The sequence below is a fragment of the Falco naumanni genome, chromosome 4 (genome assembly GCF_017639655.2).
Source record: "Falco naumanni isolate bFalNau1 chromosome 4, bFalNau1.pat, whole genome shotgun sequence".
Classification (NCBI taxonomy): Eukaryota; Metazoa; Chordata; class Aves; order Falconiformes; family Falconidae; genus Falco; species Falco naumanni.
In genome coordinates this window covers 3,540,426-3,548,658 of record NC_054057.1, presented here as the reverse complement: position 1 = coordinate 3,548,658, position 8,233 = coordinate 3,540,426, and positions in this window count along the sequence as shown.

Sequence of the window (8,233 nt, the reverse complement as noted above, 5' to 3'; positions counted from 1 at the left end):
CGGTAAGATCCTTTAGGTATAAAATAGGAGAAATGATGGTAGCCATATAATGAATTACAGATATTTGACATAACAGATGGACAGTTACTGGTCAGAAGTATTTTGTTGTGGACAGAATGCAGATGCAGAAAACTGGCAATGTTTTGGTGGAGATGTGTCATTCAGTAAACAGTGATGGCTGAATAGAGGAATGCTGCTGAAAAGCCACCAAGAAAAAACACTTGCTGCATGACCCACAAGGCCTCCTTCTGGCCTGCTATGAATTCCCTTCTTCTGTTAGCTCTGGTATTCAATAGTGTTGGGTCAACGGATTTAAATCACTAAAATAGAAGAAAATTTATTACTAGAACGGTGGAAGAGCTCTTCCTGTTTAGTGAGTTGAACTAGCTTGTGGAAAGGGTTTGATAAGTCACAGAGCTAGAACAAAGGGTGGGGAACAGAACTGACCAGAGAATAAGGAGAGAAGGAAGAGCAGAAGAAAGACAGGAGTTTGAATTTGGAAATAGTGGGATGAGAATGCCCTTTCAGTGACAGTAAACAGTTAGGTCAGCTCAGCTGCAGGTCAAGTTGCAGTTCTGAGAGAACGGAAAAAAACAAAGGAACCCCCTCCAACAGTTTCTGTAATACAATTCCTAACTGAAACAACTTCTAAGAGTCCAAACTTTAGCGACCTGCTTCAGAAAAAGGGGATAACATTGGTTTTAACACAATTTGACAAACAGAAGGCTATTTATCTTGGTGTGTGGTCCTGAGATTTTTGTGAAGCTTTACTAAAAAGTGGAAAGTGTCTAGAATTCAAGGAATTAGCTTTTAACATCTCTCTTACAAAGGCAGTGAAAATAAGTAGTTTTAACCCTCATGAATGTTGCTCATTATTTTAAATGATGTTTCATATCATGTTGTTCACATGTGATCTATATTAAATTGAGGTATGATATTCCCCTAGGAGTTTTTTGAAACCAGTACGTGTATGACAGCAAGTAATATTTAAATATGTGAAAACAGTGGAAAATAAAAAGCTACAAGGAAGAATGATAATAAGAGCATATTGTTTTGTGCTGGGTAGGGAATATAGTGATGCTGAGAAAAGACGGTGCAATTTTTCTGCTTTTCTGCTTTTATAGAGGCTAATGTTGCTAGCTGAGAAAAAAAAATATCTGGTGATTGTAAATCTACCAAAGATTATTCACAGTCAAGGAGAGACCACCTCTTTTTCTTTCTCCCCTCCTCCTTCCCCTGACATTCATTCACTCTGGAGTCTTTTTAAGGTGGCTTTCACTGTCTCATCCTCTAGTTATGGAGGATTTTGCTGCGTTCCTTTGGAAGAGATGTGTACAATCAAAATTCTCTGAGGATTCACTTAACAAATTGTCAGGCCTGAACAGTTCTGATAATGGTTGTGTGGTATATTTGCTACCTTTACCAGAAGTAATCCCTCCCTCCTATTCTGCCTCCTCTCCGTTTTATTTCTGTCTTGGGAGCTGCAGCGAAGGTGAAAATGGAAATGCTTGGTCATCATACTCCCAGGTTAGAGTTAAAAAAAAAAAAAAAGATGGAAACAAAAATGTTGAGAGAATCAATCAAGTCGTCAACTGCAGTATGCTAATACAATATCCCAGTTACATTATTCATAGTTAGCTGTGCAGCAGGATAGAAAGGAAATGGAAATTTAGGAAAAGCCTGTAATGAGGCAACCATAGAAATGGGGGGGGGGGCGGTGGGGGGGAGGGGATTGATACGATGTTATTTCCTTTCCTCCATGGTGAAATACGTTTCTATCTGGCAAAATGATCTTGGAAATGTATGGGAACAACCATTCCATACAGCCTTTTCCAAAAGGTAACTGTGAACAGGAACTGGTGTTAATGATGCCTAGCAAACATATAAGCCTTATTTTCTCCTACCTCACCCAACCTGTAGCTGTTTATCCCGGCGCTTTAAACGTAAGGTCCTCCCTGACTATCAAATTGTAAGGTTTCAAGTACGTTTTCTTACTTAAAGCTACCGTTCTGATCTGATAGTATCTTATACCCAGTCACTGTTACACTTGCAGAGGTGGGTATGACTATACAAGACAAAGGAAGATAATGAAGAATCAGGTCTATCAAATATGATGAGAAATAAGTTTCAGCTGTTGATTGTTAGCAACAGTTTTAACTTGAAAAAGCATTGCAAATGGCTTAACTATGTGCATACATAAGGGCAAACTTGGACAACACCTCATCGGCAAAATAATGTCATTTCCTAATATAGGTAAGATCTGCATTCCTCTGTGAGCTGCCCTGGGGTGATGCCAAAGTGCAGACCCTGACATGGAGTCATTCAGTTGCGTAGCTGCGAGCTAGCTGTGCTGTGCTGACCAAGGACTGCACACTGCTGGTTAGTGATCGCAGGAGTGGAGTCTTGGTTTCTCTCATATTCTGTACCTTTTCAGTTTCCGATATGCTTCGATTATTCTGTACTTCTGTGCTTGTTTTTAGCATAGGTATCTTTGTTGGCTCTCTCTTCACATAAAAACTTTTGTCTGAATTAGTGTTGTATGAAACCCAGAAAGTAACAGGCCGGCTTCTTTGTCTGCATGTATTGTCAGTGGCCAAATACTATGAAATTGGTTACAAATTTAGAAGGCATTTTTCTCATAAGCCTATGGAAATGAATTTTTATAGTTCAATTACATTTAAAAGATCCGTTTTGGGTTGTTACAGAGGTTTTGCCTTTAAGGCAAACCTGGCTTCTTAGAGATGTTGACCTCATTGAAACCAAAATCATAAAGGTCACAGAGCTCAATATGGACTAGTAGTTCACTGTGCAGAAAGCACTTCTTTGAAAAGGCAGCAATGAAGAAATGGAATACATACAATTTCTGACAAGATGTTTTGTTGCCTTTGGCTGTAGTTTATTAAAGAGTATGGTACTAAACCTTAAAGAAAGAAAGACAAGGTGATTTGTCATTATTTGTTGATCTGAATTTGTGTGCCATTAATATTCAGAAAGCATTCATGAAGATGGTAATGATTTTGAAAGTGCCTTTATTGTAGTATTAACAGCTAGTCATCTGAAACAATCTTGAAAGTGAATTACTGATTGTTTTCTTGTTTACAATGCTCAAGTTATTCTGTCAGGAAATGGAAAAATAATGTATGACTTTGCTCAGTAGTTGACAATAGCACAAATTGCAAATGGATAATTTCAACATAATTTGTATTTCAATCTGTATGCTGAAATTTGTTAATATAAACTGTATGGATAATACTTAGGAATAACAAATACATTTTAGGAGACTTAATTTCTTATGGATTCATCCCATTAATTAGACTATGACTGACCAGTTAGAATCATAGAATCACAATTCTGGTTTTCGTTTGTTTGAATATAAGTCTTGTTACTCATCCAGTTCTGTTTTTTGCTGGTTGGTAATATAAGCTCTGCAGACCATGCAGCAATGTGTCACTTCTAAATTTATTTTCTACATACTGCACTGTAAATTTTTAAGAATGTGCAGGGCTAACTAATTTTATGAAGCAGAGTATTATGGCCTGCTGCAGAAGGGACAAATACTGTTTTATTTCACAGAGACAATGCTTTACTACTTTAATCTAAATTTGTTACCATTCTGCAGCAGGTGCAGCGCAGCACCTTAAACATATTTAAGTACACCCTTAAATTTACTTGGAATCAATGGGATTTAAAATGTGCTTTACATATCTGGCTGGTGATTATGTCTGGCTGATATGTGCTTTCTATGCATTTATAGAAGATAACTATGCAGGATCTGAGCAGCTGAGAGCTGAATGCCCTTACTTTCCATTGGGAGACCAGGTATATGCCCTCTCAGGGCACATTCAGCTCTTTCAGGGCCACATGGTATAAGTATGATTGTTCCTTTAGTTTGAGCAGTATGGTTTCCTTAGAGAGAAATGTCTTATATATTATTTTTTTTTAATGCAGTGCTGTTTGTTCAGAAAAAATATACAAATGAATAATTTCTCTGGTTGCTCTAGGGGCAGTCAGCAGCAGGCACTTCCTTGTGCATTATTTACAATTCTGCTTTTTTAGTCAGTTCTTTAACTCAGGGAGCCGAGTGGCTGCTTCTTATGTAGCTGGTTTGCTTTATGCTGGCTTTTTGGTTGTCACATGGCATGGCTGCTTGGATAGGTTACCATAAAACAAGGAAGGATATTTTGGTGTGGTAGCTACTTGGTGAATGTTGTCTCCAGGTATCTGTGAAGGGACGTGTATTTCCTCTGTCTTCAGTAGGAATAAGGTAAGTTATCTTCCATTTACTGCAAAATAAGAGTGCTCATGGAAACAATTACTGCAGAGTAGCTAAAAATGTGTAAACTTGTACTCAGGCTACCTTGCAATAATTTATATAAACATGCCCTTCTAAGCAGGGGCTGCCAAGCTGTCACCCAACTGCTCTGTTGTGTGCTCTGAGAATCTCTTGTACAGGACTTGGTTTCTAATTGATCGTTTCCCTCTGGCCCAGTCCTTGGGTGGTATTTCCAAAACTATTTATAAAAACTTTAAAAGGGGCCAATGTTTCAAAACCTGGAGCCCTCCCTGGAAGACACTGAGTGTTTTTAGCTGCCACTTAAGTAAGCATTCTAGAGTGCTTAGCTTGGAAAAAAATAGTCTAGTTATGTGAGTGTTGTATTAAATATGTTGGGTTTATGTTTTCATCATTTCAGCAGCTTAATGATCTTGAGACCTACTCCCATTTTATCCTGCACAGGAGAGATTACTTAGTTTTTTTACTTGCCAAAAGACATCTCTTGTTTCCAAAGCAAAAACTTTGGAATGTGTTTTATTTACTTACACAAACTCATGTGATTCCCTCCATTTTTCCCTTTAAATTTCTAGTCATTGAAGGTCTACAGAGTTCTTTTTAATATATATATACACACACACACAAACAGAAATTGCTGTTTTTAACTAAGTGATGTGTTGTTTCATATGTCAGAGGAGGATATTCTTTTCCACATTTCTCTTTCTGAATTGCAAGTAGTATCTCTGGTAAGGATTATGTTCTTTCCAGTAAAACTGCCTGTTAAAAGCATCCTCAAGAAATGCATAAATGGATGACTTTGGTAAGTATAATCAAGTTATGAATATAAGACCAACCTGTACTTTACTTTCTGTGAATTGATAGAAAAATGTAGCCCAAACAGAAAAATAAAAATTTGGCAATGTGGAGAATTGTTTTAGAATAGCCTCACAGTGTCTTAGAATGTTTGTTGTTGATGGTGTTTTTTTTAAGAAAAAAGTTACTAATGTGATGAGAGGGGAAATACTGGTGGTAGGAGTTCTCACTTGAAAGCAAACCTTAAAGAAATAGTATATTCAGTAAACAGAATTACAAAGGTTATTTAGAGTGGAAGGAGGCCTGTTGTTGGGTTTGGTTTGTTGGTTGGTTTTTTTTGGGGGGGTTGGCTTTTATTTAACTCCTGACAAAATCTATCCTTGTTGTAGTAAGAGATGCTAAGTGCAAAAACAATTAGCAGACCTGTACCCAGAGTGCCAAGAAGATGTATTGTCCAGACACATTTCAACATATAAGGCAATGTTTAAAAAGGGTGGGGGGAGAAACCTCAAATCATGAGTGGAGAAAATCAGATCTCAGCACCAGGCATTTGTAGCTGTCCTCGAGATAAACAGAGTAATGGGACAGGGCCATGTGATGGCCCTTTGCCTGACTGACTAAAAATAAACACTGTACACACTTCATATACATCTCTCCCTTTAATGTATAGGAGGAGTGAAAAATCCATACAGGAGCAGGTGCTGCATTCTTGTCCCTTTCACAGCAGCCTCCCAGGTTCTTATCCCTGCCCTTTTCTCAGTGAAAAGCCTCTGTTTAATTCTTAATCCCTATGTGAAGGGAGCAGGTCCATGGATGTAGCTGAGGATTAACTGATCTTTTAAAATAATGTTAATTTTATCTGCATTTAAAAGTATGTGCTCCAGGCTTTTATATATATATATAAAAACCCAAAAAAACAGAATATTTTCTAGATTTATATGTTCACAATAAAGGAATAAATCTTGCACCTCATGGCTAATAAAAGCAATTTCTCATTACTTTGGTAAGAATCTTGTCAGGGTAAGGAAAAAGGATCAAATCTTACTTCAGGGAAGTACTGTGCTATGAAACATTCACAGCAAGAATACCTGAGTGAGTAAAAGTACCAAATATATAAAGGAAAGAAAGATTATTGTTTTATTCAACATGGTGTATTTTATGAGAAACTCAGATACTTTTTTTGTCAAAAAAGTGTTTATTGATAGTTGTCCAGCATCCTGTTTCTCATTGGGGGTTGCTGGGTTTGGTTGAATGTTTTCTTCAAATTCTTTGCAAACTGCCAGTGTAGTATCTGTCGTTAAGATGATGACTTATGGTGGAAGCTTGCTGATCCTTGACTGTAGGAATACAGTAAAAGTATTTTAGTTAGGTACTCTGAAGGCTTTGAAATGAGTATTGATATTTATTAATGCAGTGTTCCATGTTTTAGAAAGAGATTAACAGTGGCACTTCAGTTGAAAATTTGTTGTCTGGTTCACGTCACATTACAGGCAAATTGCATCTGAAGTCTCCAGTTGCTTTGTTTTGCCTTTGGACAGACATTCAAAATGCTAGTCAGGAATGTTAAGGGCTTGTTGCATAGGTATATGGATTCAGTGGTGGGGCGGTGTGTTTTGGGGCTGATTCTTCTCTTAACTTGAACTAAATCAAGTGAAATCTCTCTTAAGCCAGAGGTACTGCAGCAGCATAGAATGAGTATGAGAGATAGTCAGGCACAGAGGCTTTCTGCAAGCTGTTTCCTCAGCATGTGAAGAACACAGGAGCCCGGTACCGTGGCAATAGGACCTCTATGGTGATGGCAGAAAGGGGGTGAGGAAGTACCATTGCCCTGCCTCTTCTGCTAAGCAAATACAGCGCTCTCTCTAATTACATCTTGGGATTTCAGATATATGTTTGTGGTGGTTTCATCCCAGCCAGCAACTAAGTATCACACAGCCACTCACTCAACATCCCTTTGCCCCTGGTGGGATGGAGAGGAGAATCAGAAAATGGTAAAACCTGTGGGTTGAGATAAGAACAGTTTAATAATTGAAATAAAGAAAACCCACAAACCAAACAACACCCCCTCACCCCCAATAACAGTAGTAATTGTGATGGAGAGGGAGAAAGGAATAAAAACACAGGGGAAAAAATGCAAGTGATGCACAATATAATTGCTCACCTGACTGATGCCCAGCCTGTTTCCAAGCAGCAACTGGCAGAGCCCAACCAACTCCCCCCAGTTTATATGCTGAGCATGACGTCCTATGGTATGGAATATCCCTTTGGCTAGTTTGGGTCAGCTGTCCTGGCTCTGTTCTCTCCCAGCTTCTTGTGCACCTGCTCACTGGCAGAGCACGGGAAACTGGAAAAGTCCTTGATTTAGAGAAAGCCCTACTTAGCAACAACTAAAACATCAGCGTGTTATCAACATTATTCTCATACTAAATCCAAAACACAGCACTGCATCAGCTACTAAAAAGAAAATTAACTCTATCCTGGCTGAAACCAGGACAGCGTTACAGATTTCCAAAATTTATGTTAAAGTATACGTTACTTTGAAATAAACATTTTGTTGTTTCATATTGTGGTAAATACATATAGTCTGTATATTTGACTTTTTTCTTATGAAAGCAAGGCAAAATATTACTAAATATGCATATACAGCTGTTATTGTTGTGTGGTTATATTCAATAACTAAATATAAATTTGTGCAGAAGGCCACACGTTTTTAAAAAAAAATCTGTGTTAAATGTTTTTTTGGTATGTCGTTTCTCTTAATCCATTGTGTCTTTCACAGCTCTTTTCCTCTCACCATTTCTAATTCATCTATAGAACATGAATGCCCCTCATCCACCAAGTCACTCTGGGCCATTAGGGTCCTGGAGCTTCTCGTGTTTTCTTTGCTTTGTGATAAAGCTCTTCCTACAACCCTGTGTTTTTGAGCCCTTTTCAGCCCTCAGATCCTTTTTTAAGATTTATATTGATCTTTGTATTGGTCTTCCCTTCATGCTTGTGTCAGGATGGAGTCCACTGTCCAAGCAGTTGCTCTCATTCCCATTCCTAAAGCCCTGCCCTTCCTCAGTTCAAAAGAAGTGCTAACTAATATGACAGTGAAGAATTCAGTCGGATAAGTGGTAGATTTCCTGGAACCACATTCTCTGTGCAGTG